This window comes from Balaenoptera musculus, chromosome 10 (genome assembly GCF_009873245.2).
Source record: "Balaenoptera musculus isolate JJ_BM4_2016_0621 chromosome 10, mBalMus1.pri.v3, whole genome shotgun sequence".
Taxonomy (NCBI): domain Eukaryota; kingdom Metazoa; phylum Chordata; class Mammalia; order Artiodactyla; family Balaenopteridae; genus Balaenoptera; species Balaenoptera musculus.
Window position 1 is genome coordinate 48,027,885 of NC_045794.1, and position 12,916 is coordinate 48,040,800.

The window sequence follows — 12,916 nt, forward strand, 5'->3', positions numbered from 1 at the left end:
AGTGCTCAAAATTTTGCCTTGCACATACTAAGTTTTCAACTATGTGCAGGTGGGCTGGCCCCATATCAATATAAATTTAAGTATACTTAAATTTATGATTATTAAGCTCATCCTTAAACGTTCTCATTCTTAAAATTGTCCCTCCCACAAGTGTTGAAATAAGTGCAAGTAACATTTTATAGTAAAGCGCTAAATGTTATATTGTATAGTTTCCATTGTGCATAGTAGTTTTGTAAGTTTAAGTGAATTTTTGTTTTATTTTGTTTTGCACTGAGAGTAGGTAGTTGGAGAAACACATTGTACAACAGTAGAAAAAGCATGGTGTTCTGAATCAAAAGATCTAGGTCTTAATTTTGCTATTTCCTAGGTGTTTGGCTATGAGCAAATAATTTAATATCTCCCTGAATCTCTTTCCCCTCATATAGAATGTGGGTGATTATTCTAACAAAATTTAAGGCCCCTGTGGGATATTTGTCTGTTTTGATCACTGTTGTATCCCAAGTATCCAGAATGGGGCCTGGTACAGAATAAATACTCAATATATTTGTTGAATGAACACCTCCGCCAAAACAAGTGTTTGTCAGATTGAAAAAAATTAATGTTTGTGAATGTGTTCTGATGAGGGATTCTTTAGTTTTGTGCAAAATTTTATGTGACATCCTGAAGAAAAGAACATATCATTTACCAACTTACCCCTCGTGCCTGGCACATGGAAGATGAACTATTCACTTATAACTTGTCTGAAGGCAGAAGTAGAGGCTGACAACAGTAATTCCTATACTTGTATTTGCCATTGTACTCATATGTCATTATTTGCCTGTAACTTTTCTCTCGTCATTTAAAATATGCTATGGTTGATATAGTTCAGGAAACCAATTTGTATCTGGGTATCAAAATCAGGTGCCACTAAATTACAATGTTGACTGGTAAAGCTATGCGTGAGTGTGTGATTTTTAGAGATAGATTAAAATATTTAAAGACATGCAGGGGAAATAGGAAAATTAACACCTCTGCCCTGTTATAGGATCTAGATGTTTTTCCTTCCATTTCCATTTGATAAATGTATCATAGTCCCACTATGTGAACAGAGATGAATATAAGACATTCACATTCTATTTGTTTTCTTAGGAAAACTAAGTTGGCTCTACTTAATAAATGTATTCTTAGCCCCTCTACAAATATAATAAATAAGATTTAGAGTGGGTGAGATCACATAGTTAAAAAGAAATCAAGGTGCAAAGACAAGAATCTAGGCCATTAGTTTTCAGAGAGTGTCAAGCCATGATTATAGTAATATCAGGACCATTTGTTTGAAGGCTGTTATGCATTCTTAAGGAACCAAAACTCCTCTGTTTTCTTCATCATTGTATCCTCATTGCCTATATTTTTTGAATAAGTAAATAAGTAAATGAATGCTATATTAGAAGTTCAAATAAGTTGCCAGGGAAAACCAAAATGAAAAGATTCCTTAGGAGAATCTGAAGAAGTTTTTAGAAGATAAAGAATTCTACTGGATTCAGATTAAGAGTAGGAATCTTGTTACATGAGGAGGGGGTTATGGGAAAAATTATTTTGTGCAGAGAATGGAACACACTCATGGATATTGAAGTAAAGAAAGGGAGGGCTTCCCTGGTGGCGCAGTGGTTGAGAATCTGCCTGCCAATGCAGGGGACACGGGTTCGAGCCCTGGTCTGGGAAGATCCCACATGCCGCAGAGCAGCTGGGCCCGTGAGCCACAACTACTGAGCCTGCGCGTCTGGAGCCTGTGCTCCGCAACAAGAGAGGCCGCGATAGTGAGAGGCCCGCGCACCGCGATGAAGAGTGGCCCCCGCTTGCTGCAACTGGAGAAAGCCCTCGCAAAGAAACGAAGACCCAACACAGCCAAAATTAAATGAATAAATAAATAAATAAATAAACTCCAATCTCTAAAGAAAGGGAGCAAGTTCAGGAACTAGAGGTTTGATGATGATAGAAGGAAAAGATATAGAATGGATGGTACTTAACTAGAATATACCCTAGTGCCCTGAACACAAGGCTGTGGAGTTCGAATTTAAGTTTTATGTGATAGGATCTGTACTTTAAAATTATGATTCTCATAACCCTATGTGGGGGGGTACTGGTGTCAGGAAAGACTGAACCTAAGAGTTTGTTAGAATAATATTAAATAATAGCTCAGTAGAGAAATAACTTTTGCTTGAGATGCACTGGGTCTGGTGGGCATGGCTGTGCCAGGGCCAGCAGGGAGGAGAGGGGCCAGCACCAGTTCTGGGGTTCTGGGAGAGCACAAAGTTATTGGTTATGGGAAGTTCCAGTCCCTGGTGTCTGCATTGGCTAAGACTGCAGGGTCCTTGGTGGAGAAGGCTGTGATAGGGGTCTGAGGCTGCAGCAAGGGTGAGAGCTGTGGGAGTCATCCTGCTCTAACCTTTTTCCCCATGGAGGAGCTGGCAGCAGACAGGATCCTTCTCGGTGCTAGGCTGTGTTGGTCTGGGGTATGGGGTGACACAGCTAAAATGCCTCCTACACCTTTTCCTCTGCTGTCATCTCTGGTCCCTGTTCTCCACTGGGTTGCTGCAGCTTGTCATCTGCACTCTGGAGTTCTCCCAGAGCTACATTCATCTATGGAGAGTTGGTAAATCATTGGTTTTGGCACTGGATGGGAGGGTGGGAGCAGACAAGACCTGGGACCTCCTATTCCACCATCTTGCTGACATCACTCTCTCCTAAATTCTTCCTCCGGACACAGTCGTCAGGCCCAAGCTAGAGAATAATCAATTCCCCTTCTTGAGCAGCTGAGGAAGTTTACACCTCAACCACTTCCCTTATCAGGTTCTCACACACTGTGCCACTGTGCACCTGCCCTAATCACCCTGGAGCCAGGTCAGACAACTAGGAAAGCCACTGAGTCCCTGAGCCCAAGAGTTTATTCTAATTAGGCAATCCTCAGGGAGCCCGTGAAACCCAGTTAGCCCCACCCTTCTTGCTGTTCACAAGCTGCCCCCTACAGCTCTGGCTTGCTGCTACTCTGCCCCCAGGTGGAACTCCCTGAGGGGCCCTGCCTGGCAGCCTTCTCTCTTGGAGCTATAAGTAACAAAATTCTGCCTTTCGTCCATTAGAGTGTCAGTGTGTTGTGTTCCACCATCAGAAGAAACGTTATATCTTAAAAAACATATCCTGAGACAGATTTAGTATTATCTGGTACCTGGAGAGGAGTGGAGTGAGATAATTTGGTAGAGTAGAAGGCATAAATAACCAAGGGATTATAAAGAAAAAATAGGGAGTAAAAAGCAATCCAAGGACAGAATGTTCAATGTGCCTAATCTTAAGGAATTTAAGAAATAGACTGAGGAGGAAAATGTGCAAATCACAGTAAGTGGTCTAAGATGGCAGAAAATCTGGAAGAGTGAAGGGTCTAAGCCAAGGAGTCTTATGGGGTCTGTACAGATTTTAAGAATCACTATAACCGTTAAGAGAGAGAAATGACCAACACAGATGAATGCTATAGCAAATAAGAAATTGAAGGGGATTTAAAAGAGTTTAATGGCTATTTAATTCACAAAATAATCTCCATGGCAACTTCTTCTAGCAGTTAGTGGTTTCCTCTGCTGTGTTCCCATAGCTCTTGGTGTGCATGTCCCTTATTATGGCACATACATGCCATATGGTCATAATTTGTCTGTTTCGTACGTTAAAATGTAAGCACTCTGAGGATATAAATCATGGACTTAATCTGCTGTCTATTTTTTTTAACATCACATATAGCCACTGAGATAGAACTATTACTCATTGATTGACTGTTGAAGGAAACAAATGTTTATTTTACTCTGATATTAACATTTCAGTGCATTTCTTGGTATTCCAGAGGGATGTCCTGGAAGTGGAGGAGATCCCTTGTTGATTTCCTGATTTCCCTAACATAGCTCCGACATTCTACAGCAACTCAGCTCAGCAGTTATCAATACTTGAAAATTTGTCCTGCCATGTATGTTTAACATGTTCTTTCTAATACTGGTCCAAGCAGAGCTAGAGAAACTAGATAATCTTGTGTCAAAATTCAGTATCAGTGTACTCCTCAAATTTATCTCATCCCCATAGCAATAGCCCCACCTCCCTCTACAAAGACACTGTGTGCAAAGGTGTTATATATGTGATATGGAATCATAAGTCCTTCGTTAGTAAGTCAGTAGGTTAAAATCTTGTGCTTATGAGAACAGTGCTATTGGGAAATAACTTCTCTAGGGACCAATTAACTTTATTTTGCCTGATGAATACTGAGTATATTCTTTACCCTAATAAATCATCTCATAAACCTGTGTTTCTGGTCACAGGGGCAACTAAATAAGAAAATATATGTCTGAATTTAAAAAATGAAAACATACAGCAAAGTAATACAACACATATATTTATATTGATTTCCTATTCTTTGCCAGGCGATTGGACACTGGGGCTCCTCCCTATGCAAAAAGAGGATGGCAGATGGAGAGAATGTTAACTTACAGTAAGGAATGTTTATTTTGATGATAGTGGGTGCTTAGTATCATTTGCTCCTAAAAGTTAGAAGATGAGGACATGAGAATTAAGTCAATCATTTTAAAAAATCTCAACAGAATATGAGGTTTTGTTTTTTTTAAAAAAACACTCCGAGATATTTTATATATAACTGGTTAGTAACCTTACAACAGTTGCTCTAACTCTCACTGCATGTTAATATCACCTAAGGAACTTGGAAAAAAAAAAAATCAATGTCTGTTGCCCCCCTCCTAAAAGTTTTGATTTAATGGTTCTGTATTTGGCCAACATTTACTATGAAGTCACAGAAAGACTGAATAGTATTTTCCTCATTCTGGGAGAATGAAGGATGACCACAAAAGAATATTAGCAACATCCGGAGATTACAACAATCCCTTACTTCTAAACAGTCAGATATTCTTGTATTGGGCAAGACACATCTGCTTTTCAAAAACAGAAGGGGAAATAAAATGAAAGAAACAAAATGTGTTCACATTTCCAAATGAAATATGAGAATGGACTTTACATAAAAATGAGCAAATATTTGCTTTATTTCCAATGTTGCTGCCATTGACAATGCCAATTCCATTGTCTAATTTTATGGAGGTTTTCTGTTTGTTTATATTTTTACATTTTAGAAACTAAAAGACAAATTTGTGTGCTGGCTTTTATTTACAGATGCAGGTCTGTTTACTGAAAACAAGAAAATAAGTGAAGAATTTAGACCATCCCCCAACTAGAGAAAAAGTAATTACAAATTTAGTTGTGAGCAACAAATAATTTGTATGGCAGGAGTTCAAATGGGCCACATTTCAGAGTTTTTAATGTGCAGCTGGGTTTGAGAATGCAGTCATGTTTGAAAACACTATCCATTAAGATCTAAATTTAAAAGTCATAAAGTAAGGATTTTATTCACAATAGAAATAACTATGCGCTAGAAGTAAACTGAACAAAAATGTTTTTAAAAGAGCTGCAAGAAACACCTAAGGGACCTTGGGGAAGAATGAATAAAGGAAGAGAGATACCATGTTCCTGAATATCAAAACATTTCCAATATTTTAAAGATGTCTGTTTTTCCCCAGAGTAATTTTCAAGCTTAATATAATTAAAATAAAGCATCCAATGAGTCATCATTATTATTTTTTAGGAGTGAGAGGGATGTCACAAAAGCAATTCTAAATGTTGTTGTATACTTTTCTATTGACTCATCATGTTTAGGTTTTTGCTGAGCATAAAAAAGAGAATCTTAATAAATATCTGCTAATTGATATCTTGGTAGTTCAGTAAGTAATCAAGTCCTCTTGGTTTTAAATACACTATATATTTGATACTGAAGTTTAGTATCAAATAGTATAACAAATATGCTATGTAGTATATCTTTAACTGTTTCTATTAGGAAAAGTTCCTCTGAGTTTTAATAATTGAAGATTCAAGAGATCTTCAACCTTCCTATGGTCATAAATAGACCCAACATTTATTTATTTATTTACTTATTTATTATTGACTTACAATATTATGTTAGTTTCAGGTGTACCACACGGTGAATTCAATATTTTTATAGCTCACAAACCATACAAAGTTATTATAAAGTATTGGCTATATTCCTTGTGCTGTGCATTGAATCCCTGTGACTTGCCTATTTTATAACTAGAGGCTTGTACTTCTTAATCCCCTCTTTTGCCCCTCCTCCTACCCCTCTCCCCTCTGGCAACCACTAGTTTGTTTTCTCTATCTGCAAGTCTGTTTCTGTTTTGTCATATTTGTTCATGTGTTTTTTAGATTCCACATATAAGTGAAAATGTACAGTATTTGTTTTTTCTCTATCTGACTTATTTCACTGAACATAATACCCTTCAGGTCCATCCATGTTGTTGCAAATGGCAAGATTTCATTCTTTTAATATTTCTGTCTGTGTCTCTATCTCTGCCTCTCTCTATATCACATTTTCTTTATCCATTCATCTGCCCATGGGCACTTTGATTCCTTTCATATCTTGTCTGTTATAAATAATGCTGCAATGAACATTGGTGTGTACGTATCTTTTGAAATTAGTGTTTCTGTTTACTTCAGATAAACACGCAGGAGTGGAACTGCTGTATCGTATGGTAGTTCTATTTTTAATTTTTTGACGAAACTCCATACTGTTCTCCATAGTGGCTGCACCAATTTATATCCTCACCAACAGTGCACAAGGGTTCCCTTTTCTACCCATCCTCTCTGACACATTTCTTGTCTTTTTGATGATAGCCATTCTGACAGGTGTGAGATGATATCAAAAGAGGAGTCCTAAGGGAATATGACATATGAGAACCATGCCACTCAATCTCTTGGGACACAGCTTATCTTCACTCTAGATCCACTGGCAGCCAGTCCTCAGTGCAGCCAACCTTACCTGTTAATCGATTCTAGCCCTGGGCCAAAAACCCCATGTGAGTGAAGCCAGCTGTCAAAAACTATTTAAAAAATCAAATGAGCAAAACACAGCACCTGTTTCTTTTCCTTATTTTTACTTTACTTCTTCCAGATTCCCACTTTGTTTTTTTCTTGACCTTGTGTCTTTCTATCCCATCTTCCATTGACTTATAAAATATGGTTACATAAAGATATTAAGTATACTATTCATAGATTTACACGGGGTGAATCAGTTGCTGTCTTCTAATAATCAAGAGTTACAAATATTCCCCTGCAGTAAAATTATAGATTGATTTCTCTGTGTTAATAGCATGTTTGAAAGGTTTATCATCTGTTAATGGGTTATGATATGTTTTCCTAGAAGCATATGAAGAAAACTTTAAGAACACAAGAATACTGAAGATGGAGACATTATAATATCCAAAAATTATGTGGAATTATAAACATTCATAACTAGGTGCCATGTAGAATGGGAACCCATTTGCCACATCCATGAATGAAAATTGGGACTAGGTAATTCCTAAATTCCATTCAAATTCTTACTAAGATGGCTTTATTATTAATTTCATTTCCAAGTACAGGTATAACTTTTTTAAGTACTGAGAATTGATTAAGAAAGGGAAATATGTAAAACAGAGATTTAAAAAAAATTCTAAATATATATTTACATGAGCCAAAACAAAATAAAATTTCCCAGGTGATGTATAGCCAAGTAACTAATTAAATGTCTGTCTAGACAAGAATCCCAAGTCCTCAAATCAGTTTTTCTAAACTGTACTCTGAAAACACTAGATCTCTAAGAACCTACCCCTCCTCTTCTCTAAAAAGAAAGAAAGGAAAGAAAGAGGGAGGGAGGCAAGGAAGAAAGAAATAAAGAGACAGAGAAAGAAAACAAAGAAAGAGAGAAGAGTTGCTTGTTTCATTTTAAACAAGCTTGGGCTTCTTTAGGCAAAGTTTCTTTACTTCACAGAATTTCTTAATGCCATTAATATGATCTTGAGCACTGTGAATCTATAAGCAGGAATACATATTTTTTCCCCCAAACTGATTTGGCCACAACAACTATTTTTATTACTCAATACTTGTTAATGTATTATGGGATTCATTTAGGAAATACTCCCCCAGATGATTAGACATTCTTCATAGAAGAGTTAACGTTACTCTTTCAATCATTCCAATTCTATGATGCCATATTTCTTTTCAAATATTAAACGAGATCATTCCTAAATTGCTTCTGGTAATGAGAAATGGGAAATAAACTTTTTTATTATTAGACTAATATGTAGCACATAATATTATTTCATTGGGAACTAAAACTTCAGTCCTTGGTCTAACAGTTATGGTTTTTAAGACCAAGCAGTTATCTAATTTACCCCACAAGTGTATAATAACTGATTATTAGTGTTCAATTATCCATCATTTTTATTAATATGTCTCTTCATTACATTTCCAATGGGAGCTTAAAATGACTTTTTTTTGGAGGAATTAACTATTAAGTTCATAGCTGGATGCATGCTCCTTTCATTTCTTAGAGCTGTTCTATGAAATGGAACAGAGCTGTCACTGGTTAATTTATTTCCATGCCAAACCATTTACACTCTCCAGAGAAACTTCTGTTTAAATAAGGCATGCTTGACCAAGAAAGGTTGTCATGTATTAACCGTCTCCGTGGGGAGTTGATGTTAAAAGCATAATTGGTTCAGTGGAGGGAACAGAAAATAAGCTCTTCTATTCACAGTCAGAAAAGCAGCTCCCAGTCATTTATGTATGTAAGTGTGCTGTCACTTCTAACTAAGAAAGTGCCATCATACATAATTAGCAGTAGGAAGACTTCTGCTTTTCAAACCTTCAGGATTTTTTTTTTTCTACCCCGAGGACAAAAGTTCTCCTAATATGCATTCTCTTATTGCCATTTATCTGTTTGAGTGTGAGGATGCACTTTTCAACTTTTTCTATTTCCTATCAAAGAGAGAATCAGATTTCCTCTTGTTTCCTTCTTATTTCTCTTCTCAGTTTTTCATGATATTGTATTCCTCCTGGTATTTCATACTTTCTTCTAGTATGGAGAAAGCATTTATGCCATGGGATTTCAAGGTTATTCCTATGCTGTATAAGCAGAAGTATTTTCCAATGCTAAAAAAACAAAACCATTTTTAATGGGGGAGAAAAGATTAAAGACAACATCAATTGCGAAGAGAATCAGAATCCTCCTAGGATTTTTAATCCACAGTTCAAACAAGGTTCTAATTTCTTAATCATGGTATCGAAAGACTAATGCAACCAATAGAGAAAACCATTTATTCCCTCCCTCTTTAAACAGCTCTACTCAGCAATAGTTTCAACCTGGGGATAAAATACTTTATACAATTCTTCACTATGATTAGCCAGTGTTGATACAGCAAACCACAAAGGCATTTGCAACCTAAATTTTAGTTTCTTTTAGAAAATGTTTGATTTTCCCTTGGCAGCACAATTTATTGTTTCTATTGCCTTTCCAGCAGCGTGAATTCAGACTAACTTTTTCAGCTTTCAGAAATGATGGCTTAATACTCTCTCTATTCTTTCTTACATACAAAAAAAATACAAAATGTTGTGGCTGATTTGATTTTTAACTTTTTTGTGTTGTTAAACAACACGGACTGTATGATATCAGTTCTTTGAAATGTGTTGAGTCTCAGGAGTGACTTAGCATATAATCAATTTTTATAATAGTTCAATGTGTACTTGATGATAATGTACTATCTCTACTTGATTACAGTACCCAGAAAGATTATGTTTTGTTTTCAAAATCTTCTATATCCTGGCTAAATTTCTGATCTACTTGATCACAAGTTTCTCATAGAGTATTATAAAGATTTCCCACTATGATTAGTGAGTTTGTTAGTATCTCCATATAAATCTCAACAGGTTTTGCTTCATATATTTCTTCAAGATGCCAATAATATTTTAATATATTCTTATCCATTTGTTTCTTTTATTACACAATGCTAATATTCATCTCTATTAATGCCTTCTACCTAGATTCCATTTTATCTAACGTTAATATTGTTAACAATTTTCTTTTGTTTAATGTTTAGTAGTACATATTTTTCATATCTTTATTATTTAACTGTTCATTTTGCTTTTGTTTTTGATGTGCTTACTTTGTATTTTGTGTTATCTGTTCCTAGCCCCTCTTCTTTGCTTCTTCCTCTTATCTCCCTTTTTTGCCTTCTGTTAATTGATATATATGTTGATAATTACCATTTATGTTTCTCTGTTAGTTTGAAATCTATGGATTGTATTTTAGTATTTAGTTGTTATGTTTACATTTCAATCTATATTTCAACATAAATTTTTCTGACAAAAATTAGTAAATATCTTCATCTTCCTCCAGAAGATAACTTTATTATTCTCCCCTCTTACCACTCTCCCAATCTTATTATTGGCATCTTGAGATGTATTTTTATTTTTATGTTGTTAGGTAATTTGTTCTGTTTTACAAATAGTAAAATTATGGAAAATAATTCTCTGAGTAAAAGAAAAGCTTAGATTAACTTACTTCACTCAACACAAATGTTTTTAAAAGATAACTTTTAACTTCTGCCTTTACAGTCTATTTTTGAAGATATTTATAAGCATTCAGTTGAAGAAAACCTTTCTCACTGCCAACTCTTATGAATCCAATTTTTCTGCTTTATATCTATCTTACAAATAGTCTTTGTATCTGAGGTTCTGTGGCATGATGGAGAGTGGTATTTAACATTATGACTTCCCTATTCAACATGGAAAGCAGAGTAACAAAGCGTCTTGACATTTAGATGCTTTCCTAGTTTTACTTATTTTGTGTGTATCATGGAAAAGCCTGAAAGCTTTATTACTCACTGAAGCAAAGTATCATGTTATTCCACAAAATAACCCCAAGATTAAGCCCATCTTCTTATTTTATAATTTACAGTTGTGTGTTTGTAGGTGACCTTTGTATAATATCCATTCTGTGTGTTCTTTTCCTAGTAAAACTTGTACTCAATGTCTAGGCAAATGGAACCATCTTCAGTTATTCATATTTTTGCTTAGTTCGTTTGAAAGTGCACCTGCGATATATCTACTGAACACAGAGAAGAGAGAATGGTTTCTCTCATCCAATTTTTGTTCCTTATTTGAGACAAGGAAGAACAGCTTATACATTAAGGGTTATATATTACAATCACCAGGAGAGAACTCTTGGTATTTGGCTCCAAGATGATTTACAGACATCTGCTAAGAAGTTTATTGATCACTGCTGAGTAAGAATGAATTACTAATTTACACATATGTAGCATCTCTAATCTGGTTTCTTCCTAATTTAGAGATTCAAATGAAGAGAATATTATAAGTAAACTCATGCTTATTAACAAACAAGAGACACATTTCATTATTGGCTTATGGGAAACTCCTTTTCCATTTTTCTGGTAAAGAATAAAGTTATGAGTTGAGAATGGGGTTTTCAGGTAATTAATATATAAGAATCTTACCATCTGGTTAACTTTCCTGGGTTTATACCTTTATGATATCTGTGTATATGACTGACTCTCCCTCTTTCTCTCTCTCTGTCCTTCTCTCTGTCTCTGTCTCTGTCTCTCTCTCTATATATATACATATATATCAAAATAAGTTAAAAAACAAGTAAAACATTTGTAATCTTACACTTGAAATGAAAATATAAGTAGGATCTCATAATTCTTTTCCAACAGAATAACATTTTTTGCTCTGTGCAACTTTAAGTCCAAGAAGCAATAACAACTCAGTTGCAGTGAGCTCACCTACTACCCAGGTGATACTCTCTAAATACCACTTTCTACAAAAAGATGAGAGTTCTTTGGGGAAAACATGGTTGATTCCAGGTCTGGGGAAGAAAATATGCAAAGTTAACTTGTGCTTATATTGCTGTACCAGAAAGAAAGGATGATATATAAAACAAATGAGTCATGTCAGAGGAAACAAGACAGTCTGCAGGTTGACAAAGATGGGAAAATTTTGAATTCATCAAACCAAAACACATCAAATACATAGAAATCTAGAATTCATAATGATACTCAAATGAATTTTAGGCAGCAACTAGAACACTAACTCATTATTCTGAAAAGTGGTATATAAAGTAAAGGGAGGAGCATTGGTTTTGTACCCTTATATTGTTGGATAACCAATAGTTAATAAGAGAAAGTCTTCTTCATAAAAAAATTAAAGGTAATAAATGTGGGAGGAATGATAAAAATGTTATACTACTATTTTGCAGTCTCTAATGAAATAATGGATCTAGGCAATGATCAATAGTGAATGCTAAAAGCATTTGGTGAAAGGCTGATGGGGAAATGGTGAAAGGCTGATAGGGAAATTATAAAAGGAATAAATCTGATGTATTAAATTTCTATTGTTGTCATAATAAATTATGACAAATTTAGTGGCTTAAGAGAACACATATTTATTATTTCACAATTCTGTATATTAGATGTCCAAGTACAGTGTGACTCAGTTCTCTTACCTAGATTTCACAAGTCAGAAACCCAGCTGCCAGCAGGGCTTCATTCTTCCTGGAGGGTCTGGGGATGAATCTGCTTCTAAGCTTATCTAGGTTTTTGGCAGAGTTCAGTTCCATGCAGTTGTAGGACTGAGGTCCCATTTACTTGCTGGTTTTTGCCTGGGGGTCATTCCCAGCTTTAGAGGCCACTTCTACATAGTCAGCAACAACAGTTTTACTCCTTTTCATGTTATGAAATCACTGACTTCCCCTTCTGCCTCATCTCTCCTGCTACCTCTTCTCTGACCCCAGACTGAGAAACCTTTCTGCTTTTAAGGGCTCAGGTGATTAGACTGGATCCACCCACTTAATCTAAGATAATCTCTTTATCATAATTAGATCTTTGAAGTCCCTTCAAGCAGTACCTAGGTTAGTATTTGATTGACTAACCAAGGCCAGGAACTTGGGTGGGCATCTTTAAAAGTCTGCCTACCACAGCTGAAAATACTTGAAACTACTAAT